Source organism: Schistocerca cancellata, chromosome 2 (genome assembly GCF_023864275.1).
Source record: "Schistocerca cancellata isolate TAMUIC-IGC-003103 chromosome 2, iqSchCanc2.1, whole genome shotgun sequence".
Taxonomy (NCBI): Eukaryota; Metazoa; Arthropoda; class Insecta; order Orthoptera; family Acrididae; genus Schistocerca; species Schistocerca cancellata.
This window is the reverse complement of record NC_064627.1, coordinates 320,090,319-320,104,066: the sequence shown is the minus strand read 5'-3', so window position 1 is coordinate 320,104,066 and position 13,748 is coordinate 320,090,319.

The following is a 13,748-nucleotide window of genomic DNA, read 5'->3' as shown; positions in this document are numbered from 1 at the left end:
TCCTTACCCGATAGGATTGACGGAGGGCATGGAAAAAGTTTAAAGAAGATCAGGTCGTCTTGTATTATCGTGAAACAGAGGAGAGAATGTCACGGATGTGATACAAGAGGTGGAGTAGCAATCGTTAAAACAAAGGCGTTTTACGTTAGGGCAAAATCTTTTCACGAAATTTCAGTCGTCAGCTTTCTCCTCCGAATGCAAAAATCATTTGTTGACTTCCATCTAAATCATCGTAACAAAATATAAGAAATGAGAGCATGAACGGAAAGAATTAAGTGCTAGTTTTCTCATGCGCTTTTCGAGCCTGTAATACAGATTATACAAGTCAGCAATAATAACATTTTTTAATTTCAAATGCTAGTGTTAAAGGGTGAGATTATGTGATGGAGCTTAAAGCTTGTGGTGGAGCTTAAAGGTTGTAAAACGAATATAGGGACATCTTTCTGACATAGTCCACCCACTACACACATACCTTGTACAACGCTCCTGTGACGGTAAAGTTGAGATATACAGCTAGGTGACAAAAGTCATTCCAAATTTCAGGCGTTACACCTCACCAAGGACAATACAGGAACGACACTTAACGACAGGAAGCAGCGGCGTTTGCGAAGAGTTGTCAGCACTAACAGTCAAGCAAAAATGCGTGAAATAACCCCAGAAATCAATATGAGACACGCGACAAACGTATCGGCTAGGACGATGCGTCGAAATTTGGCGTTAACGGGGTAGGGCAGCAGATGACCGACGCGTGTCCATTTGCGAACAACACAACATCGCTTGCAGAGTCTCTCCTCGGTTCGTGACCATATCGGTTGGACACTAAACGACTGAAAACTCGTGGCTTGGTCAGATGAATCCCTAATTCAGTTGGTAAGAGCTGATGGTAGGGTTCGAGTGTGGTGTGGACCCCAAGAAGCCGAGGGCCTAAGTACAGGGCTATTACAAATGATTGAAGCGATTTCATAAATTCACTGTACGTCCATTCATTGACATATGGTCACGACACACTACAGATACGTAGAAAAACTAATAAAGTTTTGTTAGGCTGAAGCCGCACCTCAGGTTCCTGCCTCCAGAGCGCTCGAGAGCGACAGGAGCCGAGAAAGCGTTATGTCGTGCTTGAAATGCACTCACATCAGTCAGTCATAAGAGTGCAACGACACTTCAGGACGAAGTTCAACAAAGATCCACCAACTGCTAACTCCATTCGGCGATGGTATGCGCAGTTTAAAGCTTCTGGGTGCCTCTGTAAGGGGAAATCAACGGGTCGGCCTGCAGTGAACGAAGAAACGGTTGAACGCGTGCGGGCAAGTTTCACGCGTAGCCCGCGGAAGTCGACGAATAAAGCAAGCAGGGAGCTAAACGTACCACAGCTAACGGTTTGGAAAATCTTACGGAAAAGGCTAAAGCAGAAGCCTTACCGTTTACAATTGCTACAAGCCCTGACACCCGATGACAAAGTCAAACGCTTTGAATTTTCGGCGTGGTTGCAACAGCTCATGGAAGAGGATGCGTTCAGTGCGAAACTTGTTTTCAGTGATGAAGCAACATTTTTTCTTAATGGTGAAGTGAACAGACACAATGTGCGAATCTGGGCGGTAGAGAATCCTCACGCATTCGTGCAGCAAATTCGCTATTCACCAAAAGTTAACGTGTTTTGTGCAATCTCACGGTTTAAAGTTTACGGCCCCTTTTTCTTCTGCGAAAAAAACGTTACAGGACACGTGTATCTGGACATGCTGGAAAATTGGCTCATGGCACAACTGGAGACCGACAGCGCCGATTTCATCTTTCAACAGGATGGTGCTTGTAACGGAACATATTAAAGGCTTTACTGTACCGAAGTATGCGATACCCTCCAAATTCAACCAGTTTAACGAGTATTTATGATTATAGAAAAGTTGTTGTGTATGTTAACAATGATTGCGTAACATGTCTCCATAAACAGTCAGCCCATTAAATTATACTGAATAACTAACCCACACAAAAGTTAATATCACTTGATCACTGATACAGCAAATGTCATCATGTAAAAACACTGAGTTCATCTTAAATAATTAATATGAAGTACGAAAAATAGTGTACAACTTAGGTATTTTGGATCTCCTTAAATAAAAATCACCCAGTGAAACCTATTTGTTCACTAGGAGCGGTTTCACTTAGTATTCACGAAATCAATCCTGTTTAAGACGAAAACCAATGTATTTCTTAATAATTCATGTTAATTACTTATTTATGCAAATTAGAGAAGTCAATTGACAAACTTATAAAAAAAAACGGACTTTTTGTAACAAAGAATTATTCTGTCAATTCAACAAATCTGTCTGTCATTTTAATAACATGTTAAATTATGTCACTCGATGCAAATTAATAACTTTTCTGCACAAATTATGATAACAGATGTACATGTGACTTGTAAACTATATCTCTTTTTAGTAGTTCTTTGACAATGTTATAAATACGAGCAGCAAGAAGGGTCGAGAAGCAGTTGGAATGTCACTTTGGTACAGTGTGTTTGTGTGTTATTGTTTGAGGTGGATAAACAATGCAAAGAACATGTAAAGGAAGTTGTGTTGTGTCATAGTCTTTGGTGGACAGTGGAATTAAGATGGCCACCAGAGTAATAAATATTTGAAGTTTACATATTTGTTAGTTTCGTTCATCCTTTATCATCAAAAGCACATAAAACAAAACATGGGACCTCATGTTTTTAACCCTAGACAACCAGATTTAGAGCCAGCATCAACATCGAGACACAGCAGCGATCCAGCAAGCAGCAGTGATTACTACATTGCATTGTAATGGCGCCAACCTAACATCAAGTGCTAACAAGCTCCGTAAATGGGAGTGAAATAGTGCGATTATAGCAATTAGCAATATCTACGACCAGGCGACCATTACAAAAGTGGGGGCTCGTCCGGGATCTTTAGGTGCATCGATGATAATGAACATCAATAGTGAAACCAGCGATAAATTTCGTAAGTGCTTAGCATTCCAAAAAAAGTTTATTTGTGCAGTGTGGCAACAGTGAAAATATGTCAAAAATAAATAAATAAAGTGTGTTTGTGCGACTACCAAAAACCATCATCACACCGCTCGGAAGATTAACGTCTGGATTATGTCAACAGAAGTCATCAATCAAGACCTCAGCTTCAATAAAACCGAACAGAAGTGAAGAAACCAACAGGAACACCAATCATGACATCATAGCATAAAGCCAGGTATTTTGTTGTTGTTGTCATTTAAAATAATAGTTAACATGTCTCTACCTGAGAGTGATGAGATCGTAGGAAATGTAAAAATTGAACCAGGGGATGGTGAACAATTAAACTTAACAGAGTGGCTAGCAGGGTTTGCAACTCAAATAAGCTCGCAACTTAAACAATCCAGTGAAGAAATAAGTGTGAAACTGAAAGAAAACACAGATAGACTGGATAAGTTAAGTTTTAATTTTGATGTATTAAGTACTCATCTCAATGAGAAGTGTGAGGAAATTAAAACTACCCTCAGTAAGGACACTAGAGAACAGTTGATACACTTCAGAAAAGAATTTCAAGTTAAAGTTGAAGGTTTAAATGAAAACATACAAGCTAACACAGACAGCATTGCTGTCATCTACAACAGAGTAGATACTGAAGTTGAAAGATTAGATCAGAGAATAGACAAAACTTCAGAAAACCTTAAACAAGAATACAATCTGTATACCACTAATGTAGATACAAAAGTAGAAAATATACACACTAAATGTACACAATTGGAGGAGGCATTGATGTCCAAACAAACGATTTACAATCAAAATACAATGTATGGGCACATCCAAGTGAAATGCTTTCCTGGTGAAAATCTGCACCCTATTGACTTTATTCACCAATGTAAGGATATGTTTGTGGTAGGAATGTCAGATAACATAAAAATCAAGTTAGTAAAACGGTTTCTAGAAGGGGAGGCCCTATCCTGGGCAAATGAGAATAATGATTCTTGGAATACTTTTGAAGAGTTTGAAGCTAAATTTATTTGCAAATTTTGGTCACAATCCATACAAGCCAGATTAAAGTCAGAATTTCTAAATGGACCAGTGTATAGAGGGAAAGTAGGGGGAATGCAAAAATTTTGCAGAGATCAATTGAAAAAGCTTACTCACTTGAATAACTCTTTTGATATTATGACACAAATTGATGTTTTAAAAAGAAGGTTACCAGAGAGACTGCAGTGGGAATTGGTCCATGGACCAGACGATTCAATGGAAGAGTTCCTGAAATTTGTAGATAGATTAGATAGGGCCTTGGAAAGAGAAAATAACCAAAGTTTTGGCTCTGGCAACAACCAGTATGGGGGGTGGAACAGGAATGTAAATAGAGATTATTATGGGAGGGGAGACTTTGAAAATTCTGGAAATAATGCTCCAAATAGGGGAGATAGGAGATATGAAAATGATTTCAGAAACAATACACAGGAGGGAGGATGGAGGAGAGATAACAGGAATGATAGAAGTAGGTATTGGGGAAGAGAACAAGATAGAAGGGGGTTTGCTGAAACTAGTGAACAAAACGACAACTACAAACGGACAGACCGAGGGAACCAGCCGGGAAACGGTGAACAGTCCCACTAGATGTCCGTACTTTTGGGGCTAGACAATATTATGATAGGACAACACATAACCGAAACTGGAAAAGGAGAGGATACAATGTAAAGAGTAAGTACCATGAAAACACTGATGTTGTTAGAATGAATAAATTAGAATTTAATAAAAGGTTTTGGGATACTATGAGTAAAAGTGATACAGTTAATAAAAACAGTGTTCAAGCACAGGTAGTTAGTGAAAGTGCAGAAGTTGAAGGTATTGCAGAGTTCCATAGTTGGGCTGAAAAAGATACTGGTGTTAATATCAAGTCAGACACACCACAAATAGAATCTATTTTGGGGGGTTTATTTGATAAGAAGGGGGATGACGAAGTGTTTAATGGAGCCAAAGACTCAATTGCTGAGATTCAGATACATAGGGGGGAAACTGAAGATGGGGTTGTTGCAGAGGAGGAGGAAGAAGTAATAGAGGGACATTTAAATAATGATCCTAAATCAAGTGATGTTGTTGATGAGAGTGTGGAGGAAGAAATAAAAGTATTTGTAGAATTGAAAAGTGATGATGAGGTAAAGGTAAGTGGTGTGACAAACATGGGTCATAATGAGGTTAATGTAAGTGAAATGCAGACTAGGGAATGTGTATCTGAGGACAAGCTATTGCCTATTGGGAACTATGAAACACTAATCTATGAGAATGGTAATAATAATAATATTAAAGAAAATATGAAGGGATGGAATGTAAATGTGTGTTTTCAACAAAAAGGGGGAAAGTTTTTAGAAGTTTTGTGGAACAACTATGGAAACTGTATAAACAAAGATGCCTTTTGGAAAGAATTAGCAAAGGTAAGTGCAACCTTGTATCCTACATGGTGGACAAGAATCCGTAGTGGACTTTATAAAAAAGGGGGTGAAAACAGTAGTTTAAGTGACAACACAGTGTTAAAAGGAACTGATGAAAACAAAGGTTTATGTTTAAATGTCAATGCTTTGCAAACAGAGAGGGATGTGTCTAAGTGTAGGAAAGAGACATTAGACTTAGGAACTAAAGAAATTGAAAATGATCTATTGTTTGAAAATACAGAAATAGACAAAGATGTTGAGCTAGGTTGTCCATATGTTAAAGTAAACAATGACATTTGTCCATTTGAAATAAAAGAAAGCCCACATCCTAATCTTTCCCAGATCAAGAAGGTTATTTGGATTGAGAAACATCACTGAATTGAAACCTTATAAACATGATTAAGCACATTTCCCTGTTTGAATACAGTTACTTACCCATTTTCCATAAAGCTTGTTATCAGCAAAGTTTTTTACTGGGTGTGTCTAATAGCAACTACCACTCATCCTACAGACCCTGGAGAAGTTCCAGATCTCTGAGAGAATGTTTTTATATTTATATTGTCACTATTGAATATTAAATTTTGAGACATCTTCTTTACTTGCAACGGGCAAGAAGGTGACAAACATTTATTACTTTCCTTTTGTATTGTTGAATATGGGACATACTTGCACCAAATAAAAGACAATGAAAAAATTGTTGTGCAAGACCCATCATTTTGTGACTATTGTGTTCTTAGGCATAAGATTTGTGTACAATTTTCTACAGCTAATCAGATGTTCACCAAGTTTGATGTTTGTGTTATGTTGTGACCAATTTAAGTGTCCAATTTTAGTATTAATATGTTCTTGTACTGTCTTGACTATGCGTCTCAATGGGAGACAAGTTTTTTAAATATTTCCTTTTTTTTGCACGTGCATATTATATTCATACATGTGACTTCTCTAGTGTTTGTGTTTATATATCATGTCCATACTTATATTTATGTTCTTTGTTTTCATTTCTTTTATGTGGCTCAAAAAGAGGAGACAGTTGCAATATTTTCCTATGGACATATGACCTGTCCATCTATGTAATATATTTATGTTCCTTCTATTATCTTGATTAATCTGTGACTCAATGAGAACTGACTTTGAAATAATTTACATATATTTTTGATATATCTTAAAATCGCATGTGATATATTTGTGTCTGTTTTTAATCATTTTCCATGTGGCTCACTGGGAGCAAAGATTAACATTTTTTTTACTTTCATATATTACTAATTATTTTTATTATGCTGTCATACTGAATGACATAACTCAAAGTGCATTTGAAACAACACAACTAAAATGTTTGCGGGAAAAAGTCATTTGGGAACGGTGTAACGGTCATTGCATACATTCACATTATGCATAGTAAAACAAAAAAAAATAATTTTTATTAAAGTAGTACTTTTCCAAATTTTAACCATTTGACACATTTGTCCTATTCGGCTAATATCATTAACATTCTGTATATGATATTACCCGAGGGGGGTATTGTAACGGAACATATTAAAGGCTTTACTGTACCGAAGTATGCGATACCCTCCAAATTCAACCAGTTTAACGAGTATTTATGATTATAGAAAAGTTGTTGTGTATGTTAACAATGATTGCGTAACATGTCTCCATAAACAGTCAACCCATTAAATTATACTGAATAACTAACCCACACAAAAGTTAATATCACTTGATCACTGATACAGCAAATGTCATCATGTAAAAACACTGAGTTCATCTTAAATAATTAATATGAAGTACGAAAAATAGTGTACAACTTAGGTATTTTGGATCTCCTTAAATAAAAATCACCCAGTGAAACCTATTTGTTCACTAGGAGCGGTTTCCCTTAGTATTCAAGAAATCAATCCTGTTTTAGACGAAAACCAATGTATTTCTTAATAATTCATGTTAATTACTTATTTATGCAAATTAGAGAAGTCAATTGACAAACTTATAAAAAAAAACGGACTTTTTGTAACAAAGAATTATTCTGTCAAGTCAACAAATCTGTCTGTCATTTTAATAACATGTTAAATTATGTCACTCGATGCAAATTAATAACTTTTCTGCACAAATTATGATAACAGATGTACATGTGACTTGTAAACTATATCTCTTTTTAGTAGTTCTTTGACAATGTTATAAATACGAGCAGCAAGAAGGGTCGAGAAGCAGTCGGAATGTCACTTTGGTATAGTGTGTTTGTGTGTTATTGTTTGAGGTGGATAAACATGCAAAGAACATGTAAAGGAAGTTGTGTTGTGTCATAGTCTTTGGTGGACAGTGGAATTAAGATGGCCACCAGAGTAATAAATATTTGAAGTTTACATATTTGTTGGTTTCGTTCATCCTTTATCATCAAAAGCACATAAAACAAAACACGGGACCTCATGTTTTTAACCCTAGACAACCAGATTTAGAGCCAGCATCAACATCGAGACACAGCAGTGATCCAGCAAGCAGCAGTGATTACTACATTGCATTGTAATGGCGCCAACCTAACATCAAGTGCTAACAAGCTCCGTAAATGGGAGTGAAATAGTGCGATTATAGCAATCAGCAATATCTACGACCAGGCGGCCATTACATGCTCCACCGCACTTCCATCATGATGTTCGGCATTTCTTAAACAGGAGATTGGAAAACCGGTGGATCGGTCGTGGTGGAGATCATGATCAGCAATTCATGTCATGGCCTCCACGCTCTCCCGACTTAACCCCATGTGATTCCTTTCTGTGGGATTAGGTGAAAGATTCAGTATTTAAACCTCCTCTACCAAGAAACGTGCCAGATCTGCGAGCTCGCATCAACGATGCTTTCGAACTCATTGATGGGGACATGCTGCGCCGAGTGTGGGAGGAACTTGGTTGGTTGGTTTGAGGAAGGAGACCAGATAGCGAGGTCATCGGTCTCAAGGGAGGAACTTGATTATCGGCTTGATGTCTGCCGAATCACTGAAGGGGCACATATCGAACATTTGTGAATGCCTAAAAAATCTTTTTGAGTTTTTGTATGTGTGTGCAAAGCATTGTGAAAATATCTCAAATAATAAAGTTATTGTAGAGCTGTGAAATCGCTTCAATCATTTGTAATAACCCTGCACTTAACAAGGCAGTGCGCAAGCTGGTGGTTTGTGTTTACATGGGATGGTCTGGGTCCTCTTGTCCAACTAAATCGACCACTGACTGGAAATAGTTATGTTCGGCCACTTGGGGACCTTTTTCAGCCATTGATGGACTTCATATTCTCAATCAATGGTGGAATGTTCAGTGACGTGGACCATCGACATTACATTCGATTCTACGAGATGACTAGTCGATATAAAATTACATTATTTTTTTGTATGTCCATCCAACTTTTTCTGGTGGAAATAAAATAATTATAGAATTAAAATGGTCCATTATTAAACGAAAAACGAAAAAATATTTTTATTCTGTCACTCGAAATAGAATAATACAATAGGCAGTCTTTCTGCTTCAGTAAAAGCTTGTACAGATCTCAGGAATTACCGTAATCAAAATGATTTTCTTTTCGTCTTTTTATATTGATACGTGGAATAAGGTCCAGAAATTGATATCTGTTCCAGAGGAATGTCTCTGTAGTACTTATTTTACAAGATAAATCAACTCATTTCCATGATCGTTACATTTAGATTCATTTTTTGAAGATATTACAAAGAGCACAGCCGGACGGAGTGGCCGTGCGGTTCTAGGCGCTACAGACTGTAGCCGAGCGACCGCTACGGTCGCTGGTTCGAATCCTACCTCGGGCATGAATGTGTGTGATGTCCTTAGGTTAGTTAGGTTTAATTAGTTCTAAGTTCTAGGTGACTGATGACCTTAGAAGTTAAGTCGCATAGTGCTCAGAGCCATTTGAACCATTTTTGAACCAAGAGCACAAGGAAGGGCAGCTAATGTTATAGGCAGGCGGAAGAGAGCGCCAAATGATGTCTTGGTTGTGTGGAAACATGTTCTGGAACCCAGAAGCACAGAAATTCCCATTATCAATATTTTTTCCCTCTAATTTCTTGTCACTTGCACGATAGATTTCTCGTTAGAACCCCAGGACTTACGGTACTGCTACGTGAGAACAGTAAACTTAAATAACAACATAGTTTCAACCACCCTGTTAGGTTAAATGAGTACTTGTACTTTATTAAGGACTACTAGGTAATTTACGTGCGTGATCTCCAGTACATAATGGATGTAAACACATCATCATCGTAAGTAGCATAAAACATAAATGCTAAAATATGCAGAGTTACGGATCTCATGCTGTTAAACGGATCCCCCCTTCAAGATAGTTGCCCACAAACCACATCTACTCAAATGTCTAGAGTTCACCACATTGGTACTGTACACTGCTTACAAGAAATTGGTGTCCACAACTACTGTGCATATCGGATATGAATGCGGGCTAGAAACTACCTAGTAGCAATTATTATAGGACACATTTAAGCTAACACTATGAATGAAACGATGTCGTTCTTTAAATTCATCGAGGATGTGCTGCGCGTCCAGAAAGTCAAAAATCGCCCGCATCTCGTGGTCGTGCGGTAGCGTTCTCGCTTCCCACGCCCAGGTTCCCGGGTTCGATTCCCGGCGGGGTCAGGGATTTTCTCTGCCTCGTGATGGCTGGGTGTTGTGTGCTGTCCTTAGGCGTTCTCGCTTCCCACGCCCAGGTTCCCGGGTTCGATTCCCGGCGGGGTCAGGGATTTTCTCTGCCTCGTGATGGCTGGGTGTTGTGTGCTGTCCTTAGGTTAGTTAGGTTTAAGTAGTTCTAAGTTCTAGGGGACTGATGACCATAGATGTTAAGTCCCATAGTGCTCAGAGCCATTTGACCCATTTGAAAGTCAAAAATCAAGCAAGTCAATCCGAAGGCTCATGTAGAGGAACGAATAGGTCAGATTAAAATATGCTCAGTGGGACTAGTTCAGTTACATAACCGTAAATTTCGCAACGTATAAAAGATATCCCCCCCATGAACCATGGACATTGACGTTGGTGGGGAGGATTGCGTGCCTCAGCGATACAGATAGCCGTACCGTAGGTGCAACCACAACGGAGGGGTGTCTGTTGAGAGGCCAGACAAACGTGTGATTCCTGAAGAGGGGCAGCAACCTTTTCAGTAGTTGCAGGGGCAACAGTCTGGATGATTGACTCATCTGGCGTTGTAAGACTAACCAAAACGGCCTTGCTGTGCTGGTACTGCGAACGGCTGAAAGCAAGGGGAAACTACAGCCGTAATTTTTCCCGAGGGCATGCAGCTTTACTGTATGGTTAAATGATGATGGCGTCCTATTGGGTAAAATATACCGGAGGTAAAATACTCCCTCATTCGGATCTCCGGGAGAGGACTACTCAGGAGGACGTTGTTATCAGGAGAAAGAAAGCTGGCGTTCTACGGATCGGAGCGTGGAATGTCAGATCCCTTAATCGGACAGGTAGGTTAGAAAATTTAAAAAGAGAAATGGATAGGTTAAAGTTAGATATACTGGGAATTAGTGAAGTTCGGTGGCAGGAGGAACAAGACTTCTGGTCAGGTGAATACAGGGTTATAAATAAAAAATCAAATAGGGGTAATGCAGGTGTAGGTTTAATAATGAATAGGAAAATAGGAATGCGGGTAAGCTACTACAAACAGCATAGTGAATGCATTATTGTCACCAAGATAGATACGAAGCCTACGTCTACCACAGTAGTACAAGTTTATATGCCAACTAACTCCGCAGATGACGAAGAGATTGATGAAATGTATGATGAGATAAAAGAAATTATTCAGATAATGAAGGGAGACGGAAATTTAATAGTCATGGGTAACGAATTCGATAGTAGGAAAAGGAAGAGAAGGAAACGTAGTAGGTGAATATAGAATGGGGCTAAGTAACGAAAGAGGAAGCCGCCTGGTAGAATTTTGCACAGAGCATAACTTAATCATCGTTAACACTTGGTTCAAGAATCATAAAAGGAGGTTGTATACATGAAAGAAGCCTGGAGATACTGGAAGGTATCAGATAAATTATATAATGGTAAGACAGAGATTTAGGAACCAGGTATTAAATTGTAAGACATTTCGAGGGGCAGATGTGGACTCTAACCACAATCTATTGGTTATGAACTGTAGATTAAAACTGAAGAAACTGGAAAAAGGTGAGAATTTGAGGAAATGGGACTTGGATAAACTGAAAGAACCAGAGGTTGTAGAGAGATTCAGGGTGAGAATTATGGTACGATTGACAAGAATAGGAGAAAGAAATACAGTAGAAGAAGAATGGGTAGCTTTGAGAGAAGAAATAGTGAAGGTAGCAGAGGATCAAGTAGGTGAAAAGACGAGGGCTAGTAAAAATCCTTGGGTAACAGAAGAGATATTGAATTTAATTGATGAAAGGAGAAAATATAAAAATGCAGTAAATGAAGCAGGCAAAAAGGAATACAAATGTCTCAAAAATGAGATCGACAGGAAGTGCAAAATGGCTAAGCAGGGATGGCTAGAGGACAAATGTAAGGTTGTGGAGGCGCATATCACTAGGGGTAAGATAGATACTGCCTACAGGAAAATTAAAGAGACCTTTGGAGAAAAGAGAAACACTTGCATGAATATCAAGAGCTCAGATGGAAGCCCAGTTTTAAGCAAAGAAGGGAAAGCAGAAAGGTGGAAGGAGTATATAGAGGGTCTATACAAGGGCGATGTTCTTGAGGACAATATTATGGAAATGGAAGGGAATGTAGATGGAGATGAAATAGGAGACATGATACTGCGTGAAGAGTTTGACAGAGCACTGAAAGACCTAAGTCGAAACAAGGCTCCGGGAGTAGACAACATTCCATTAGAACCAGTGACAGCCTTGGGAGGGCCAGGCCTAACAAAACTCTACCATCTAGTGAGCAACATGTAAGAGACAGGCGAAATACCCTCAGACTTCAAGAAGAATATAATAATCCCAATCCCAAAGAAAACAGGTGTTGACAGATGTGAAAATTACCGAACTATCAGTTTAATAAGCCACTGCTGCAAAATACTACCATGATTTCTTTACAGACGAATGGAAAAACTGGTAGAAGCTGACCTCGGGAATGATCAGTTTGGATTCCGTAGAAATGTTGGAACACGCGAGGCAGTACTGACGCTACGACTTATCTTAGAAAATAGATTAAGGAAATGCAAACCTACGTATGTAGCATTTGTAGACTTAGAGAAAGCTTTTGACAATGTTGTCTGGAATACTCTTTCAAATTCTGAAGGTGGCAGGGGTAAAATACAGGGAGCGAAAGGCTATTTACAATTTGTACAGAAACCAGATGGCAGTTATAAGAGTCGAGGGGCAGGAAAGGGAAGCAGTGATTGGGAAGGGAGTGAGACAGGGTTGTAGCGTATCCCCGATGTTATTCAATCTGTATATTGCCAAGCAGTATAGGAAACAAAAGAAAAATTCGGAGTAGGAATTAAAATCCATGGAGATTTGAGGTTTGCCGATGACATTGTAATTCTGTCAGAAACAGCAAAGGACCTAGAAGAGAATTTGAACGGAATAGACAGTGTCTTGAAAGGAGGATATAAGATGAACATCAACAAAAGCAAAACGATGATAATGGAATGTAGTCGAATTAAATCGGGTGATGCTGCGGGAATAAGATTAGGTAATGAGACGCTTAAAGTAGTGAATGAGTTTTGCTATTTGGGGAACAAAATAACTGATGATGGTCGAAGTAGAGAGGATATAAAATGTGAACTGGCAATGACAAGGAAAGTCTGAAGAAGAGAAATTTGTTAACATCGAGCATAGAATTAAGCGTCAGGGAGACTTTTCTGAAAGTATTTGTATGGAGTGTAGCCATGTATGGAAGTGAAACGTGGACGATAAATAGTTTAGACAAGAAGAGAATATAAGCTTTCGAAATGTGGTGCTACAGAAGAATGCTGAAGATTAGATGGGTAGGTCACATAACTAACGAGGAGGTACTGAATAGAATTGGAGAGTAGAGAAATTTGTGGCACAACTTGACTGGAAGTAGGGATAGGTCGGTAGGGCATATTCTGAGACATCAGGGGATCACCAATTTAGTATTGGAGGGCAGCGTGGAGGGTAAAAATCGTAGAGGGAAACCAAGAGATGAATACACTAAACAGATTCAGAAGGATGTAGGTTGCAGTAGGTACTGGGAAATGAAGAAGCTTGCAGAGGATAGAGTAACATGGAGAGCTGCATCAAACTAGTCTCTGGACTGAAGACAACATAAAAGATATGTCAAGAGCCAGGAACTGTCCTTCGATCTAACTACGTGTATTGAACACTCAAAGCCTTT